The 21,431-nt window shown below is 34.3% G+C and overlaps 1 pseudogene; it reads right to left on the minus strand.

The window, feature by feature from the left end:
* Positions 1-4,783: 4,783 nt before the first annotated feature.
* LOC107679236 (uncharacterized) lies at positions 4,784-18,867 on the minus strand (annotated as a pseudogene).
* Positions 18,868-21,431: the final 2,564 nt, after the last annotated feature.

Here is a 21,431-nt window from a genome sequence, read left to right on the forward strand (position 1 = left end):
CTTTGCAGTGCGTATTTTTTTCCATGCCGAAACAACTCCAGGAACCTATCATTTGAGTAAGTAAATACATAATTAAAAAAAATATATATTTTATTTTAAGCTTTTCACATTTTAGAGAACAATCCACCAACCCCCCCCATGCCAGCAAATCAAAGGAAAAACAAAACAAAACTTAATGACACTGTAATCAATGTAATCATGCATATACAGAGTCATTTAAAAAAAAAAAAAAAAACTCCTATACCAATAAATACCCTATTATGGAAATATATAATTGTTACACACTTTTATTTGATCAAATTAACCACCACACTTAAAGAAAAAGGTTAAATTCAGTTATCATTGGTCACCTTCCAAATATTCCAAGAAGGACTTCCAAATCTGTACGAACCTCGTTGGTTTACCCGCAATCTCGTATCTAATTTTTTCCATATACACATGACTGAGTTCTGTAAGCCACGTTTCAAATTTAGACGCAGACTCTTTGTTCCACAACAACAAAATTATCTTTTTTGCTATGGTCATCCCATATTTAACTGTTTGGATCTGACTGAAACTATAATTCTCTAAGAAGGGGACCCAGCCTAATATTGCAATAAGAGGGTCATGAGGAAAATCAATCTTAAGTACCTTTGAGTAGAAAGAAAAAACCTCAGTCCAAAATGTACACATTTTTGGGCAGAACCAAAATAAATGAGCCAATGCACCCTCATTGGACTTGCATTTAAGACTGGTGACACAGGGATATATGGAATGTAATTTGGTACGAGAGTAGTCCAATCTATGGACAACTTTATACTGAATCAACTGAAAATTAGAGTTGATGGAGCAAGACCTAATACCTTGGAGGGCCTTAGCCCAATTATCTTCTGAAATATCTATCCCCAAGTCCTTTCCCAAGACATCTTTAAGTATTGTGTAGAACGAGTTCTAGAATCATTAAAATATTCAACATATTTAGAAACAAGACCCTTCGAGTGGCGTTCAGAGGTCATAAATAAATAAAGATATTCAGGGGACTTGTAAACTTCAAAATTAGAGATATTACTCTTCCGTACTTGTAAGTACCTGAAAAAATTAGAGGAAGGTAGCCCAAATTTTTGTCTAAGCTGAGCAAAAGAAGCAAATACATTGTCTATATATAAATCTCCTATAGACCAAACTCCATTTTATTTCCATGATAAAAATGTTCTATCCGACTGTGAGGGAGGGAATGCAAGTAAATGCAAACGTAAGTGAGCAGGTCTGAGGGTGATTAAAGATTTTTCTGAGCTGATACCAAATATTAAGAGAATTTACAACAATAGGGTTACATTTCTTCAGTGTTCTGATAGGTTTGTTTTCTGCAAAGAGTAAAGCAGGGAGGGAGGATTCCTGCATATCCCGCTCAATAGCCAGCCAAGCAGTAATGCTAGCGTTTGATTTCCCGGGGCATTCAATCCACCAATACATTAATGCCCTTAGATTGGCTGTGCAGTAGTAATGCTGAAAACAGGGAAGACCTAGGCCTCCTACCTCTTTTATTTGACAAATATGCGCTTTAGATATATGATGAGCTCTATATCCCCAGATAAAAGGCATGATCACAGTATCAAATGTTTTAAAGAATGACTGTGTTAAAAAGATAGGAACGTTTTGAAATAAATAAAGAAATCTAGGTAAAGTAACCATTTTGATTACGTTAACACAACCAATCATTGTTAAAGGGATAGTTCACCCAAAAATGAAAATTCTGTCATTAATTACTCACCCTTATGTCGTTCCAAACCCGTAAGACCTCCGTTCATCTTCGGAACACAAATTAAGATATTTTTGATGCATTCTGGCAGCTCTCTGACCCTCCCAAAGACAGCAAGGATCCTAACACGATCAAGGCTCAGAAACGTAGCAAGGAGATTGGTAAAATAATCCATGTGACATCAGGGGTTCAACCGTAATATTACAAAGCTATGAGAATACTTTTTGTGCGCAAAAGAAAAAAAAAAACGACTTTATACGTTGTTTTCGTTCAAATCAAAGCACAAACAAAACGTACGCACAAAAAGTATTCTCGTAGCTTCGTAATATTACGGTTGAACCCCTGATGCCACATGGATTATTTTACCGATCTCCTTGCTACGTCTCTGGACCTTGATCGTGTAAGGACCTTTGCTGTCTATGGGAGGGTCAGAGAGCTCTCAGAATTCATTAAAAATATCTTAATTTGTGTTGACACAGAAGAGCGTACGCTGCTTGCGTTCAGTGGATATTCTCCAAAATGGCGCTACGGTGATGCGGAGAGACACAGAGGAGAACCACTGATGGCAGATTGACTATTCTGATGATGCTTTTCATTCTTTTCTGAACCTTGACAGTGTTATTTACTTGGCAGTCAATGGGACAGTCACAAGCCTCCCGGTTTTCATCCAAAATATCGTAAATTGTGTTCCAAAGACGAACGAAGCTTTTACGGGTTTGGAACGACATGGGGGTAAGTGATTAATGACAAAATTTTCATTTTGGGGTGGAGTATCCCTTTAAGTATTAGTAGAACAGTAAAGGTGGGGCGACTGATCCATCAGGACTATAGAAAATAGTAACGTAATGATAATAAAAGAAAAGAGAGTCACACCCAGCAGTCCATGAAATGTACAGGCCATGAACAGCTAAAAGTAATGTCTTATTTACCACAATGGATCCCAATATAGTTCACCTTCCATCACAAGGAGAGACTGTCAATGTAAGATTCGGCCTCCTGAGGGGATGAAAATATTTTTTTCATCTTCTCATGCGCGAGGATGAGATGAGCAGGGTACAGGAGTCCCTATTTTATTCCCTTGGCTCTTAATTTATCCTGCACACTGTCAGACTGCTTGCGTTGGGTGGACACCTCCGCTGGAAAGTCCAGGAAGATACCGATACAACTGCTGTCAAAAGAAAGCGGGCTCTGGTTACGGGAAAGGCGCAGTATTTCAGTCTTAACAGAATCGTGATGTATCCTGGCAATCATAACTCGCGGCCTGTTGTTTCTGATGGGGCCAATGCGGTGGGCCCGGTCAATCTTTACACCACGCGGAAAATTAGATTCTCCTAGTAGCGAGGGCAGAAGTTCGGAAGCAAATCGTGTGGGGTTGCCCTTCTCGATGTTCTCAGGAAGACCCGCTATCTTGATATTCTGCCTGCGAGATCTGGCCTCTAGATACGTTACCTTTGCCTTCAGAGACGTGTTCTCCTGTGATAGACCGGAGCAAAGCTGCTCCAGATGAGAGATGCGGCGCTCATAATCAGTGCTATCCTCTTCCCGGTCAGCGATATGGGATATGTTGTCGGTTAGCGTCGACTGCACTACAGACAAAGAAGTTTCCAAATTGTTAAATCGGGCATTCATAGAGGAATCCATCTTTCTAATGGCCAGAAGAATAGCCCTGGGTGAAACATCATCTTCATCCTCCAAAGGATAAGAAGCATCGGTCTCATTACCAAAGTTAATGTTAGTTTGACTGCAAACGTTACCATCGGTTAGCACCGGGCTAGTTGAAGTGTCTTCCACCGTGTTGACAGTCGGGGACGCATCCTTTTTGACAGTCTTTTTTAGATTTATTCATCATTAATATATTGACTTTACTAACTGATCAAGTTAAGTAGGAGTAATAAAGTTTTATATGATTTATTCCACCAAGTGTGACGGAGCTGGGTGAAAATGCTACTCTCTAGCGCCCCCGTAAATACATAAATAAGTAAACAAACTATGCTGTTACCACCATCAGTTTGTCTTAATCCTCAGTGTTAATTCTTGTGAATTGCAAACACTACAATATGATAATGGACATGAACATCACACATGAACATAGAAGTAGGAGTAACGAAGTTTTATATGATTTATTCCACCAAGTGTGACGGAGCTGGGTGAAAATGCTACTCTCTAGCACCTCCGTAAATACATAAATAAGTAAACAAACTATGCTGTTACCACCATCAGTTTGTCTTAATCCTCAGTGTTAATTCTTGTGAATTGCAAACACTACAATATGACAATGGACATGAACATCACACATGAACATAGGCTATGCACATGACATGCTGCATTCACATATATATTTATTATCATTTAGAAGATACAAATGAAGCACACACACACGCGCGAGATTCATAAGGAGACTGTAAAATGGAACATACCATAACATGAAGTTCCAAAGCTGCCAAGAAAAGAACACACAGTCTAACATAGGCCTACATGCATGGATCCACAAAAACATGGGCACACAAACACACACTACCTTTCTTTCCCACAATTATTCATATATAAGTCAAACAAACTCATATATCTAACAATACAGTACAAAGTCTAAATAGCACAGTATTTAAACATTTAAAGTCATTTAAATATGTCACCTATAGAGATCGTCTTGCAATCCATATTTTAATGACATTGTTAACTACTGTTATTTGAACTAACAGCATGCCATTTTATCACTAATTTCATGGAAAAACCTAGACATGATCCATGCAGGCATTATAGATTCAACTTTAATACAAGTGTCTTTTACAACATATTTGCCAAGTACACTTGTAATTGCTGCCAAATTCAAACAAAAATCATAGTGGTGTCAGACTCAGCAGTGATAAATTCATTGCACTGTACAATCTCAGACTGTTCTTTAAATTTAATTTCAGAAAATCAACCTAAACTAAAATGGAATAGAAATTACTGAAATTATTCTGACAAATTAAATGGATGATTTAAGTATGTTAATGATGGAAACATGTCTGCATTGTAGAAGATGTTCCTCTAAACCTGTGAATGTCACTGGTGTGATCTGACATGTGCGTACAGAGACTGGTCCTGACTGATCTTTGCTTTGGCTCTTCTAGTGTTCAGAGGTTTCTGACCAAAACTAATGGCTGCATAATTCAGAGTGTCTTCATTCTAATTTAAAGAGAGAAAAGAAACTCCAATTATGAGAGGAAAACGACATGGGATATGGCATAACGTACACCAAAATCCTAACGTTTTTATATTTTTTAAAAAGTACTAATTGATAAAACAGATTACTGTAATTGGAGTCACTATTTCTACATGTAAGATCTCAAAAAGAAGAAAATGATGTACTTGACTCTCTTGAGATGTAGGCACTTTGGAAAATTGAAGAAACACTATTGTTATTATAAATGGCAGTTATATGTGTTATTTTCAGATTGTCAGTTTTTGCATTATATAAAATTATTGCACTGTAAAAAATTATTTTATACAAAAAGACTTACCTTTATTCTGAACCCTGTATAGTTTTATTCCCAGAAAAACAAAAAGGGCAAAAAATATGATGTTTGATAATCCAAGCGCAAGAAGAGTTGGGGTCACATCAACACTCTCTGAAAGAAAGTGAACTTTAATTTCTTAAATAACTTTTTATGTATTTATTTACTTTTATTAGATCAGTTCAGTATCTTGTATTCCACTTTATGAATCAAATGCTTTTCCAGAGAGGAAAGATCAAACCAAACCAATTTAAACCAATTTTCACCTTCATCTTACCTCTAAAATTTAGTTCAGTTCCTTTTCCAAACAGTATCTCTCCACACGCGGCCACAGCACAGTAGTAAATCCCAGCATCAGAGTGACTGATGTTGCTCTTGAACAGATTGTAGACACAGCTCTGTGTTTGAGACTCAGTGCTGTTCTGACACTGACCATTTCTCTCTCCTTTTGTGTAAAGTATCCCTTGAGATTCTCCCAAGCTTTGCCTGAACCAGTAGACACTGTGCTCTCCTGCACAGCTCTCAGTGAAGATGCTGCACTGCAAACTCACAGAATCCACTGGATGAAGCTTGTCTATCGAAGACTGCTGAAGAGTTATGTGTCTGTCCACAGCTGCATCTTGAAAAGGACATAAAAGTGACATTTAATAGAAAAACAAAGCCACAAATCATTTAATACAATCAACACACATTTGAAACCATATCTTTGACAAGTAATCTAGTGCCTGCACCCATTCCAGTGCTGTAATGTGATGAGACTACACAGAAATATGTTGCTGAGTCTGAAGGCTTTGTCTTTAAAATGATCAGATTAAAATGATCATCTCCTTTAATAACAATAAAATGATTTGCTTTCTCAAAGTCCTTGTTCCAGCTGGGTTGTAGCTTTATATAGAAAGACACAATTTGTACGTTTTTTCTATCAGCCGTCTGTTTAAACCACGCTGTTGTCGTTTGCAGAAGACTTGAAAAGGTGCAAGTGAGGTGCACATCCTCTCCAGCTCGAACTATTTTTACATTATCCTCCTGAACAACATCCACATCAGAGGAACAGACTGCAAAATGAAGAACACAACAGGTACCTTTAGAGTTGAAAGTGTTATGTAGTGTTAAATAAGTTGTAAATAAATAGTTGTTTAATATTTAAAATCACATATAGGTTAATTTACCTATTGAGGCAAGTAAAACAATTAAGTAATATCTCATGATCAGTCGTCTTCCAAAATAATCGTGCTTTGAATTCCCCTGAAAAAGCGAATGATGAGCACACTATCAATCCATTAACACATGGTAAAGAATAATGGTAGATCAGACTAGACCGCGGTCTTACCATGTGTCCATCGGCCTCTGCTTCACACAACTGATGCACATATGCACTTTCACCTAAACTTTTATGCATTCACACCCCTTGATGTGTGTCCAAGATATGAAACTTTTAAATAAATTTTGAAAATAGTTTGAATCAAGGGGTTGACAGATGGCAAGGGCATGATCAAGTTTAACTATTGCATGATTTATTCATGCATGCATGCTTTGTCTATATTTGCACACTCTAAGAAAAGTCTATAAAAATAGGACCCAGTGTACTGTGTTAATATGAAGGATTTTTTCCAGATTGATTTATCACAGATGTTTTACCCATATTTTAATTAAGGATTACATTGTATTGTGTTTTAGGGATAAAGGACATGTCTGTGAACTTAATTGATAATGTCCTGGCAGAAAATTACCAGTACCTTTCCTTTTTTTAATGGACTTTTTCTTCATATTAGTTCATATTAGAATGGTGCACAATAGATTTTTTGCTACCTCTCAACTACTTAAGTTCATAATGTAGAGCAAGAATTATGTATTTTGTCAATTTTCAAGGAATGTTCAAAGTATAAACATTACTTGTTTTCATGATCCATTTGTTTTCTAATACAAAGACAGCCACAACCATTAGTGATTAAATTTGGGCTAATATGGCTATAGCCTAATTATTTTCATGTTATGGTCTATAACCAATAAATGTCTGACATTATAAATCTATGCTACTGTGTTAAAAAAACAAAAAAAAACAAAGGCAAATGAAAAAAAAAAAGTTTATTATAAGAAAATATGAAAGATGAATAAATACTCCTTTTTAAAAGTTATACATCATACAAAACCGTTTGTATATGTGGTTTAAAACAGTTTATGTTAATATAGATTGATTGTTGTACTTTCTTAAGAAATGAATTAAACTCTAGTGCTACATGATGACAAAGGTAAATTAAATTGTAAAATAGCTAGAAACAAATTAATATCTAATACTGGGCATTACTGCTTCCCAATACATACATACATACATGCATACATGCATACATACATACATACATACATACAAACAAACAAACAAACAAACAAACAAACAAACAAATAGCAGACAAAAGACAACGTGTATAAAGCACCTCTTGGTTAGAACAAAGATCCAATCATCCAGGCAGAATCTTCATGACATATCTGAAAGTCTACCACCAGGTGCAAATCGAACAATTTGATTGGCTGATGAATTTGTCAATCTGAAACGAGAGCCCTGAAGACTCTAATAAGGGGCGGAGCTTAGACTCGCGCTTTACTTGAGAACGTCAAAGACGTCAACTTGATTGGATGAACTTTTTGGCATTATTTGTTTGTACACTTACTGCATAGTATCAAGAGATAAGTAAATAAATAGAAATAAATGAGAATGAGAAAAAAGTGATTAATTTAATTTTAGGCTCCTGTTAAACCAGCAGGTGGCTTTCCTCACCATAAAAACGGCGTGTATTTCGAATCGATAGCCTACCTGCCATACATGTGCTTCAATATCTCTGCAGGCCTCTACTAATTCTTGGAGAAATGTTTGTCATAGAGGTTGCAGTCATATTTCATCCATAGGATAAAAAGAACTCAGGAATATGATAAAATTAACCGTTTGTTTTCTCCAATATCCTGATTATTTGTTAGCTCTGAGTTTTCACAGAAATGACCAATATTATGCATAGTAAAGTCGTGATAGGCTAATTGTGTAAATTGCATTTGTTTGCTATATGTATTAATAACATAGAATATATCAGAGTTTGAAAATAGTTTGAATCAAGGGGTTGACAGATGGCAAGGGCATGATCAAGTTTAACTATTGCATGATTTATTCATGCATGCATGCTTTGTCTATATTTGCACACTCTAAGAAAAGTCTATAAAAATAGGACCCAGTGTACTGTGTTAATATGAAGGATTTTTTCCAGATTGATTTATCACAGATGTTTTACCCATATTTTAATTAAGGATTACATTGTATTGTGTTTTAGGGATAAAGGACATGTCTGTGAACTTAATTGATAATGTCCTGGCAGAAAATTACCAGTACCTTTCCTTTTTTTAATGGACTTTTTCTTCATATTAGTTCATATTAGAATGGTGCACAATAGATTTTTTGCTACCTCTCAACTACTTAAGTTCATAATGTAGAGCAAGAATTATGTATTTTGTCAATTTTCAAGGAATGTTCAAAGTATAAACATTACTTGTTTTCATGATCCATTTGTTTTCTAATACAAAGACAGCCACAACCATTAGTGATTAAATTTGGGCTAATATGGCTATAGCCTAATTATTTTCATGTTATGGTCTATAACCAATAAATGTCTGACATTATAAATCTATGCTACTGTGTTAAAAAAACAAAAAAAAACAAAGGCAAATGAAAAAAAAAAAGTTTATTATAAGAAAATATGAAAGATGAATAAATACTCCTTTTTAAAAGTTATACATCATACAAAACCGTTTGTATATGTGGTTTAAAACAGTTTATGTTAATATAGATTGATTGTTGTACTTTCTTAAGAAATGAATTAAACTCTAGTGCTACATGATGACAAAGGTAAATTAAATTGTAAAATAGCTAGAAACAAATTAATATCTAATACTGGGCATTACTGCTTCCCAATACATACATACATACATGCATACATGCATACATACATACATACATACATACAAACAAACAAACAAACAAACAAACAAACAAACAAATAGCAGACAAAAGACAACGTGTATAAAGCACCTCTTGGTTAGAACAAAGATCCAATCATCCAGGCAGAATCTTCATGACATATCTGAAAGTCTACCACCAGGTGCAAATCGAACAATTTGATTGGCTGATGAATTTGTCAATCTGAAACGAGAGCCCTGAAGACTCTAATAAGGGGCGGAGCTTAGACTCGCGCTTTACTTGAGAACGTCAAAGACGTCAACTTGATTGGATGAACTTTTTGGCATTATTTGTTTGTACACTTACTGCATAGTATCAAGAGATAAGTAAATAAATAGAAATAAATGAGAATGAGAAAAAAGTGATTAATTTAATTTTAGGCTCCTGTTAAACCAGCAGGTGGCTTTCCTCACCATAAAAACGGCGTGTATTTCGAATCGATAGCCTACCTGCCATACATGTGCTTCAATATCTCTGCAGGCCTCTACTAATTCTTGGAGAAATGTTTGTCATAGAGGTTGCAGTCATATTTCATCCATAGGATAAAAAGAACTCAGGAATATGATAAAATTAACCGTTTGTTTTCTCCAATATCCTGATTATTTGTTAGCTCTGAGTTTTCACAGAAATGACCAATATTATGCATAGTAAAGTCGTGATAGGCTAATTGTGTAAATTGCATTTGTTTGCTATATGTATTAATAACATAGAATATATCAGAGAATAAAACTTAATGTTTGTTGTCTGTTGTAGTGTTTTAAAAAAATAAACTTGAAATTAATTTTTTGTAGCATTTCAAGAAAGCGTATTCATGAGCATAAATTCAAGATAAAATAGGCCTATACCAAATATGCTATGCAATCAATAGAGACCACTTCAGTAGTTCTGTCAGTATGTGTTTTTGTTAAAGGGGTCATATGATGTTGCTAAAAATAACATTATTTTGTGTATTTGTTGTAATGAAATGTGTTTATGCGGTTTAAGGTTCAAAACACATTATTTTCCACATACTGTGGCCGAATACCTCAAGTGTGTGACGGAAATGTTACTCCACTTACCATAATGTGATGCCGTGTCCCGGCGCGACGAGACAAAACCAATAAAACCCATTATAAACGAGGCATTTGTTGCATCCAGTGTGGACATAATTACTGATTATAATGACTTATACTGTCTTTTTACGTGTTGTGTTGCGTATCGCGCTGCGTAAACATAAAACCATGTCTGCATTTGTTATCAGAGAAAGGACAAACAACAAGGCCTACTCTACTCAAAACTTGCGTTTGAATCATCAGTGGCAAATTCTTTAAATATGAGAAAACTTACTTACAGGCTGTGATATGACCCCTTTAAATGTGTTAGCGGGAATATTTTGAGTGAAACTGCATACTTGATAAATGAAAAGTCTGTTTGGATGGTGTTATGCATAAAAAGAAAAAGCATGCAGCAATGAATAAAAGATACAGAAACAATAATGTATAAAGCAGCCTTTATGTTTGGCTATTTACAGAAATGTAAAGCCACTCACTCCTAAGTTATATTGTTGCATTTTTTTGGGTGGAAGATTAAAAACATTTCCTACCCAGACTATCGTTTCCTACCCAAACTGGCCTCTTTCTTTTTTTTTCTTTTTATTGCACCACACTTTGAATCGAAACCACAGAAACGCCTTTCAACAGGACAACCACTGAACTTTGCTTTCCTTTGACAGAAAAAGAAGATATCTTAATGTAAAAAACAAAACAAAACAAACAAACACACACACACACACACACACACACACACAGACAGTTGAGTTATGACAAAAGAATGAGGTAAATACATTATCCAGTTTTTTGTGTACTGAAGTTCAGATTTAGTCAAGAGGAGAAAGGGGTGTAATAGGGAATACTGATTTAGCCCATGTTAACATTACACTATTAGAATAGAAGACAAAATAAAGCCCAGGAAATAAAGAGTAACTTTCAAAATAAAAAAAAAAACTGGTCTGAGGATATTTGTCAACAACATATTTTGTTCCAGACCCTAAACAACTAATAAATATGTCTTGTTGGAATAATAATGATGTAAAGTATACTGTTTGAAAATTCAGACAAAATACACTACAGGCCTGGTTAGTGTTTTACTAACTCCTCTAGAGGGGCACTTGTTTGTTTAGATTTCCCATATGCATTAAAATATACTCTACAGAATTAAATTTCATTTTTCATGTATTAGGAAATAGCACAATTATATTGTGATACATACATATTTCTTTCCTGTCTTGATGTCCTGATATCTGACATCTTTTAAGACAAATTAGATACACTAGTATTTCATTTTTATAATTTTATTTAAAAATCACATATTCAGCATGAGACAAAAAGCATTCAAACTATATATTTTAAGCACAAAACATTAATATTTCAATTAAAAGGCATTTTCTTTTTATTTATAGCTTGCATATAATCATGATCAATTTAAAATGGGAATATAACACAGTCTTTCACTATTAGAAAACAATATTAAAAATGTTTGAGGTTTTATACAGTACAACTTAAGCTCTATCAGCAACATTTGTAACTTGATGCTGATTTACACAGTCAGGCTTCCATTGTACATGTATTATTGTAAATGTATTGCTTATTTTTTTATACAAACTAATGGATGTGTTTGACTCACAAAAATCGACTCACAAGTTGATATTATTCTTTCAACCAATTGCTAGAAATGCAGGCGCTGGATTGTGAGATATCAAAAGCAGCAAAAGATAAATCTGTGTGTCGATAAATCTGTTAAAATCCGACCAGATGAAGGCATGTTACAAAAACATTGGAATCAGTTTTGCTCCGTTACCTCTCTGCCCTTTTCACAGTTAATGGCTAAGGAAAGAAAAGAGTCATGAATTGATTAAAGGTCAAAATAAAGCTGTAAGTGAGGCTGTGGAAATCCAGAATACTAGTCAGAGGAGCAAACACAGAGCATATATTTTAATTCTCATATAGATGAGGTAATATAGGAGATAGATATAGATATAGAAGTCAAATTTCTCATGTCTCACTTTTCATACCAGTTTTATTCCAAGAGTCTTCTAAATGTTAAAGATGCTTGTGAAACATTGTATAATTTACAGTAGTGGTGACATCAGCCTGAAACAGAACCACAGTTAACAATAATACATTGTTTCAATAGTTTGATTATGGACATACTGACTAATTGAAATATAAATTGGAAAAACAAATTTAATGCAGTCATTAAGCATTTTCACATTTTATATATATTGGCATGAGTCTGAAAGCAAGCATGGGCTTACCATTGATTTATCCAGCACAATGTAGGGGATTTCATCTTGAATGAACAATAAGAATTCATATGTTACAACTGCACTGAAACTGATATTGATTTGACTATTATGACTTGAAGTGCGATAAAGCATGTAAATCTTACCTTTTTGCCGGTGCTTGTGCAACTGTGCACCCAGAATTATGATCACAATCACAGATAAACAGTTTGAAGATGCTAAAACTAGGGTAATTGTGCTCCATGGTGTATCTTTAGATATGAAAAAGACAACATAATTTTTCAAAGATATTAATGATGCAACAACATCATGAGCCCACAATAATTATTTTTTTTTTTAGCAAAATTAATGGATACCTGGCCTAGGCAAATCAGGTTTTCGTGCATCTCCAAACAGTATTTCTCCACATGCGGCCACAGCGCAGTAGTAAATCCCAGCATCAGAGTGACTGAGGTTTCTCTTGGGCAGGTTGTAGATACATTTGTGTGCAGTAGAGTTCACATCAGAGCTCCTCTCACATTGAGCGTTCCTGCGCTCCTGAGTGAATATAATTCCTGGAGGAGATTCTCCAGATTCACGTCTGAACCAGTAGACGTTGTGTTCTCCTGCACAGCTCTGAGTGAGGACAGTGCACTGCAGCGCCACTGCAGAGTCTTCTGGATGCACTGGATCTATCACAGCTGTCTGATCGTCAGAGTGCATGTTTAGTCGTCTGCCTAAAAAGAAAATAAACAACAATAACATGATTGTAATTTGACCAGACACAATGTGCCAAAATACATGTACCACAGTAAAATTGAAGAAAACATTCTGCTTACCTTTAACAATGATATCAGTGCCTTGCCCAAATATGAACTTATATATATATTTAACACAATAGTATATTGCAGTGTCCGATTCTTTTGCATTTGTGATGCTCAGATTAAAACGGCTGTCATCTTTTTCTACAAAAAAGCGATTATGTTTGTTAAAGTCATTTTCAAAGACGGCAGGTAAAGCTTGATATGATGAAGTGATTAAAAGGGGTTTCTCTCCAGCTCTTTGTTTGACCCAAGCAACAGTGGTTCTTGACTCTTTTGGAAAAATACAGGTGAGGTTAACACTGTCTCCTGCTTGAACAATCTTCAGATGATTCTGAGACTCGATGTCTGCATTATCTGAGCTGCCTAGAAATGGAATAAGAGAACAGTGAGCATTGCCTGCTGTACAGTAGATTTGCTTTGTTCAAACACATTGAAAACAAGTAGGATGTCTATCTTTTTAGACATTACCATTTAGTCGAAGTGTAGGTCTGAGATTAACAGAATACAAAATAGTAACTTACACTTTAAAAGGTAAAGCAGTAGTATAAAAAAATGCTGAATAATTTTGTCACATCAACTCCAAACAGGTTAAATCATCTAGAGGGGGAAAAAATAATTATTGTTATATTATATGCATTATTATACAATTATGCAATTCTAGTTTGTCACATATTACTTATATAAAAAAAAATATATATAGATATATATATATGACCAAAAATGTATTCATTTACGTTATTTTACAGCATTTTGTAAAATAATGCAAGTCTTTGTTTTCCACATTGTTGTGTCATGTAGAAACTGAGATAGTTACCTCAATAAATCTCCCTTTCTTCTTCTTTGTACTGGTTGACTGAATGAATTACCTTTCACCTATAAATATATGAACAGAGCTGGATTTACTTGATTATAGTAAATGAAAAGATTGGATTCAGGTGTAAAAAAGAAAAGAAAAAAGGGCCAACTCAATAGCAACTAAACTAAACTAAAGTGGTAGGATATCTGCGGCATGAACTACACGAAAGACAATCTCTTTATTATGAAACTGACCTACTCAAAAGATCGACGCCCCACTACAAGTGCCTCTGAAGTGTGAAAAATAGAAAAAACACACACCACATGTAACATAAGCATTTCTTTCATTGAAAGCACACAAACCTTCAAATGGCCTTTACATTTTTCTTCTTTTGACAGACTGATGACGTAAAAAAAATTGTGTACATTTTTATAAAATGAGTATACATGGTTTTATATTACTTTGACATTTAAACAAAACAGTAGCAAAAGCAGCTGCAGTGGGATTTCTAATACGAGGTACTGTTCACTTTGCTCTCTTCTGTCTGCAGCAATCCATTTAAAAAAAATATTTTTCCTCTTTTTGGAAACTCAATACTGGATTTTTCTTTTATTGTTTAAAAAAACAGAAATGCAAAATAATATTTCCTATGACTTCTTACGTGTGTCTGTATAAGTGTACTCTGAATAGTTTACTTCCACCTTCTGGACACAGAAATGTAAACAAGAGGGGAAGATTTTCTGTGAGTAATCAATTCAATTTTGACCTGTTCTCACGTAAAGCTATTGCTATGTAAGACTTGCAGTACAGAGCCTAAAGCTTATGGACTATTTAATGTTATGTTTTTTTTTTTTTTATATTTTGGCATTTGACAGCAATGGTGTTAGCATGCATACATTAGTACATGACTTACACCTTAATCTAAACATGAAAGAGAAAAATGTAAATATTTCTAATTTCAAACAATCTCAGAATGAATTTCATATTTCTGAATGAAATGCGAGTTGTGCTTGCTCTTTTAAAAATGGGGTTGTTGTTTTGAAGATATAACTGGGTTAATATTGTAAAATTCCTTTAGGGGAAGTTTGATCTAAGAAGACACATAGACATTGAACTTTTCGTAGTTTGTGAAAGATGCCTTGAGACCACCAACTTGGTTGAGATGGTAAGCACAAAATTACAATGTGAAAATGCACATTTCCTGTGTTTAAGCTGGCAGGTGGTTGCAGTGGTGGGGGCCCCATCAAGTGTTTTTGCACTGGGGCCCAAACAAACCTAGTTATGCAGTGGAATACTCTGGGCTTTAAGCCATTAATACCACAAAGCACAGACTCCTCCACAAAGTCAGCATATGTCCATGTAAGAACATGTGAGCACCACTCAACTAGAGCACCAGTCAGAAGAGAAAAGACAAAGTACATAATTTCCTGTAGAGTGACTGACAGGAAGAAGCTGCTCAGAACAGACTGAGAAGTGCTGTGTTGAACATCAGCAGAGAAACATTTAACTTTAGGCATGACTGTCAGCACTGAATACATTGAAATTCTGAAGCATTCTAAATTCTAAATTGAAAGTTACTTTATATAATATATATAGATAGGGTATATACAATATATATATATACTATATTTTTTTCAAGTGTTGTAGCTTAATATAAAAGATTTCGATCTGATGAAGAATTCTCCAAATAAGTATATGAAAAGGGTTAGTATATGCAAACTTTAAAGGGGTCATATGATGCGATTTCAATTTTTCCTTTCTCTTTGGAGTGTTACAAGCTCTTGGTGCATAAAGAAGATCTGTAAAGTTGCAAAGAGCCGCTCCTTCATCGAATCCGCTGGCCGTGCCGTTCTCAAGCCCGCCCGCCACCGCTCACTCTAGCCTGCTGTGTGTGACGCTGTGTGTTTCGTTGTGAAAGCGAAACTACTTTGTTTGGCCTTCCAAAAGAGGACGATATCCCGGTATCCCGATATCCAGAGTCCAGCCCGGGGTCGTCACATGTGGTTGCCGCAAGCCCGCCAGCCGCTCCTTCATCGAATCCGCTGGCCGCCGCTCACTCAAGCCCGCCGTGTGTGACGCTGTGTTTCGAGAGCACACCTTGCTTTTCAGACCGATGAGCTTTGTAAAAATCTACTCATTTCAGAAAGGCAGGGCATAGAGGAGAAACAATAATGTACAGTATGTGGAAAATAATGTGTTTTTTGAACCTTAAACCGCATAAACACATTTCATTAGACCAAATACACAAAATAATGTTCTTTTTAGCAACATCATATGACCCCATTAACTATTTTACTTGCAAGAGGTTATTGTGAACCTTTGTGCTTCTGTATGCGTACGTTTGCATGCATGATTGTGCACAGTGTGGTTTGAGCATTTTCCAACCACAGGACTGACCCACTGATGTGTTTCATACTGCTCTCTGAATCAAAAACCACACATGCACCTTTCTCAGTAATTAATTCACCTTGCATTAGTAAAGGAATAAATTACCTATCAATGATTACTGCTGGGTGACAAACACATCGTATAAATAGTAACAGTTTATTTGAACACTACAAACACCTTATATGCTCAGCTCGGCTTACAAGTTACAATGTGTGCATTTAACAGGACACAAAGTTATTTTCCATTTTACTATGCTGTGTATTTAAATGAACATGCTTTATTAACTTTAATAAAATATAAACATAAAAATATAATATAAACATAAAATGTGAACATTTTAATTTAGGAAAATGGAAGCAATAAAATAAAACAATAAATGGAAATAGCAGTAACCTTAAATGTTTCAGTTTTTAGCTGTGGTCAAAGAGGACATACTTTTTGTCCATAAGAGACATACCTTAAAAACAGTCTCTTAAACCTGACAGTAATTTGAGTAAGTTAGGATTTTAACATCAGGATTTAACATTTTAGCATAAATGTGGGATTTTCTAATACCTTCAGTTGATTGTAGTACAGGCCTCAGCCTCATATTTTGGTTTTATGATAAAGTTTTGTCACAGGTGTCCACTAGAGGGGCCTCATGAGACATTTATCGATAATACTGGGCAGCATCATTTTTTGTAACTCTTTAAAAACATGATGCAGACTAATGCTGTCCCAGATATGATTGATTATGTATTTATGTTTATTTATTTTAATCATTACATGTAAGTTGATACATTATCTATTTTGTTTTTGATTCATGGACCACAAGGGTATCTATCACCCTATAGGTCAATAAATATACTTCTGCAACATTCTCTTTAATGTTCATGTGAAAATATTGCTTACACTACATTCTAGACACATGGGAGGTATATACTGACATTAATTAATGTAGTTGTCATGAGTAATCATCATCAGTATGTGGTAGTGCAGTAGTATAGTAGAACAGTGTAGTCTAACTACCTTATTAAAGCAGGAGTCTGCTTAACTAGAAAATAATGCATGGTCACAATTGTCACATTTCAGTGCCACGGACAGGGATTTCACCTTCTCTAGCTCTTCTCAACTTCAGTCTTTTTCAACAAATCAGTCAATCTAAAATGTATATATGTTAGCATGTGCAGATCCTTAAATCTAGTAAAACACGTTGATGCAAAAATCCAACAAACAAGGGTCCATAAGGGTCGCTTAAAATTATGTCAATCAGTTCAGTTTATTTGACAGAATAATTTAATTTACACTTAAAATTTTTGTCTAGAAACAATTTTCACTCAATTCAGGAAACTGCTAGTAAATTTCACAATTAATTACAAAGAAACAGCCAGTAACACACTGAATTAAATGTGAAATTTTGAAGTAGAAAAACTGAAACATTATTTTACTACTATAGTACTCCAATAATCTTTTTTTTTTTTGTGTAATTAAGAGATTAAAATGTCTGTTGGTTTTATCAATTAAAGCGCTTTTTTTTTTTACACAAAATGTATCGATTTCTCATGTGCATATATTGAATTATCTTGTATATTTTTCTCTGGGTCTTCTAGGGGCGCTGGACTTTTGTTGAAAGCTCAAAGCAGCATAATTAGAAGCATGGCTGTCTTCATCCTAGAACAATTATGATATATATGAGTCAAATATATTGCCTATAAAGACTGGGCATTTATATTGAATTACATAGGCAACATATGGTATGAAAACACATGAAATATTTTCCCTGCTTACCTTTAAGTGACCAATCTGAATATTCTGAGTCCCATCTTAAATAATAAGAATTGGAACACATAACGGCACTGTCATTGAAGAATGTTGATTTGCTCACATATTAGAGAAATGTTATGCAGTAATTCCTACCTTTTCATCACTGCATGCACAATTGTGTGCCCAGAAATATGATCACAATCACTGATAAACAGTTTAAAGTTCCTACAACCAGAGCAATTATATTCCAAGGTGTCTGAAAACCTTAATTAAAAATTCAAGTAATTTCAAAGTCATTTTCAAACACAACAGCTAATGCTTGATATGATGAAGCAATCAAAAGTTTTTCTCTCCAGCTCTTTGTTTGACCCAAGCAACAGTGGTTCTTGACTCTTTTGGAAAAATACAGGTGAAGTTAGCACTGTGTCCAGCTTGAACAATCTTCAGATGATTCTGAGACTCGGATGTCTGCATTATCTGAGCTGCCTAGAAAAATAAAAAATGAAATGTAGATGAGTTAATGGATAGTATTGCTTGCTGTAAAATTGCTTTATTATGCAACACAAAAATATAATTACTTACATTTTGAAAGGTAAGGCAAAAATATGAAAAAATGATTAATCATTTTTAGGAGATAGTTCTAAACCGGTTGGCATAGGGTGAATCAGGTTTATCTTCCTTCTCAACATTCTGAAAGAGAAAGACACACAGAGACTCACCTTTATATGCTGTACCTCTCTTTATGAAAGAAAAGCAGCTTTATGTGATTCTATTGGCTGATTCACCATGCTGTTCATTTTAATGCCATGTTCACGGTCATAGTAACAGCAAATTTAAAGTTTTCTAGTAGACTGACACATTTGCACCTGAATGCAATATAAATGAAACATCTACTAATAGTACAAATATTTATTGATACACATAAATTTATTAACACAAAGTAGTAATGTTAATTTAAATGTGTATCACCCCATGATATTGGAAACAGTTGTTTGTTTGTTGCTTTTCAGCAGAAAAGACTGTATCTGTAACATTGACAAGTTCTGTAAGGTGGAAACATTTTTAAAGCGTTTGGCTGTGGACACAACATATGTTTTTCTTCCTTCCTGCTTTCACTCTTTGACCACAGCTAGAGGATCCTGCACCACTATTATACAACAACAGAAATTCATGACCAGAACTGAGGCTGGTCCCAGTGTATACTGTAACCTTGAAATCGTAAAAGTGATTTGTCTGCGTTTGCCTACGTTTCGCATCATAATGTTATGCACAGAATTATATTTAATCAAACTAAATGAAGTATTTGGACCATTTGAGGCCACTGAATTATGAAGCAAATAATAAGATAATGAAAATGGAGAGAATAAATTCTACATTATTTGTTCTACTTTATCTATTATTTGTCATTATTATTCTGCCTTTCAGTTCATTATTATTAATTATTACTCGTATCTGTTAGTTATTTATATCAGGTAGTTACTATTAGTCACTGTTTATCTGTTTATTTATTGAAGCATCTTCTAGATAATTACATGTAAAACGTGCTATTAAAAATAGCTATTTTTGTGGCAATTGTTGAACTTACTGTATAATTAGTGTCAGAAGAACAAAAACAATGCATGTAATGGAAAAGTGCAGTGAAATCATTTCCACTCAGAACAGTGTTTGTGAGCTGTGAATGAGTGTGGGAGGTAAAAATAGAGCAGGGTGGCTAAAAGTACTAAAAATATATACTATAAAATTCAGTAATTACTCTGCTTTTTGTAAGCAATTAAATTGTTAGTAGTTTACACTGTTGTGAAATAATATGATTTATTCCTCTGATCTAAAGCAACATTAGCAAAAGAAAACAGCAGTAATAAGACTGGGAAACTGTATATTGTCCTAAAGCCATTTATTAGAGTGAAATACTTATAATATTGCATTCGTTGTTGCTAAAGTTTACAATATAGCAAGTCTAAAAATACACTGAACAACTTCAGCCTTTAATTATATTAATATGTGTTTTCTGTGTTCTTGTGTTTTGTTGTTGGACTAAACATGTACCACACTGTGTATTGAGGTGTCTCAATGTGAATGAGAAATTAAAGGGCATGGGGAATTTTTTTTAGAACAATCAGAACAAAAACACATTTTATGAACATTTTTTTACAAGCAAGAGTAAATGGCAAATTACCATTACCTGCACAGAAACATTAATCTCAGTCCTCATCTTTATTATTTGCAGGTAAAAAGATTGACAATATAACTTTTAAAATGGCAGAAGACAATTATAAAACTCATAATTGCTTTACTTTAGTTATCTACGGTGTGTAAAATAAAAAAATAAAAAGATTACTTTGAACCTTGGACATAGGTCAAAGGTCAATATGAGCTATTAGTACATTAGTTATTAGTATCTATTGCTGAATCAATAATTATATTGCACATGGAAAATTCATGAACACTGAACAGTTTATTAATGGGCTTAGTCATATCTGTGAACAAGCATGCCATCAATGTCTGGATAGATTCAGTATCTAATGAAGTCATGCTGCTATACATTTCAAAAGCAGTATGACTCAAGAATGTTATTTCAGTACCATGGACAGGTATTTAACACAATTTCAGCACATTTTGTTGCTATAATGTGTCATTTGCACAACCTCTTCTAAACTTAAGACAGAAATGTATGTACCAATATATACCACATGAGTGTGTGTATATATATATATATATATATATATATATATATATACATACACATATATATATACATATACAGCAGTTAAGGTAATGGTCAATCATCCAATAAAAGCAAACATTGGTGCTTTGATTTAAAGCATGGGTTTACATTTATTTTATCACATGTATTAATTTATATTATAGGCTAAAAGTTCAGTTCTACAAAGTAACTGGATTTGTGTCATAATAGTTTACCTCTGAGTGGTGCACTAAGGAAAACCAAACATTGTTTTCACTAATGCAACAAGAAAAACTAAACATTATTTAATGCACACATTTATGATCAAATGATATCAATAAAAAATTAATAATGATTAAGGCTTAGTTCATTTAATTAAACACTTATCATTGTAAGTTCACAGCTTGTAAAATCTGGTGGACTTGATTTCTACATTTTATGGGTTCTAAACAGAAACCTTTGAATACTTGAAATTTTCAATTTAAGTAAAATTGATTGATTTCGTA

Source organism: Sinocyclocheilus anshuiensis, unplaced genomic scaffold (genome assembly GCF_001515605.1).
Source record: "Sinocyclocheilus anshuiensis isolate Anshui unplaced genomic scaffold, SAMN03320099.WGS_v1.1 scaffold1644, whole genome shotgun sequence".
Taxonomy (NCBI): domain Eukaryota; kingdom Metazoa; phylum Chordata; class Actinopteri; order Cypriniformes; family Cyprinidae; genus Sinocyclocheilus; species Sinocyclocheilus anshuiensis.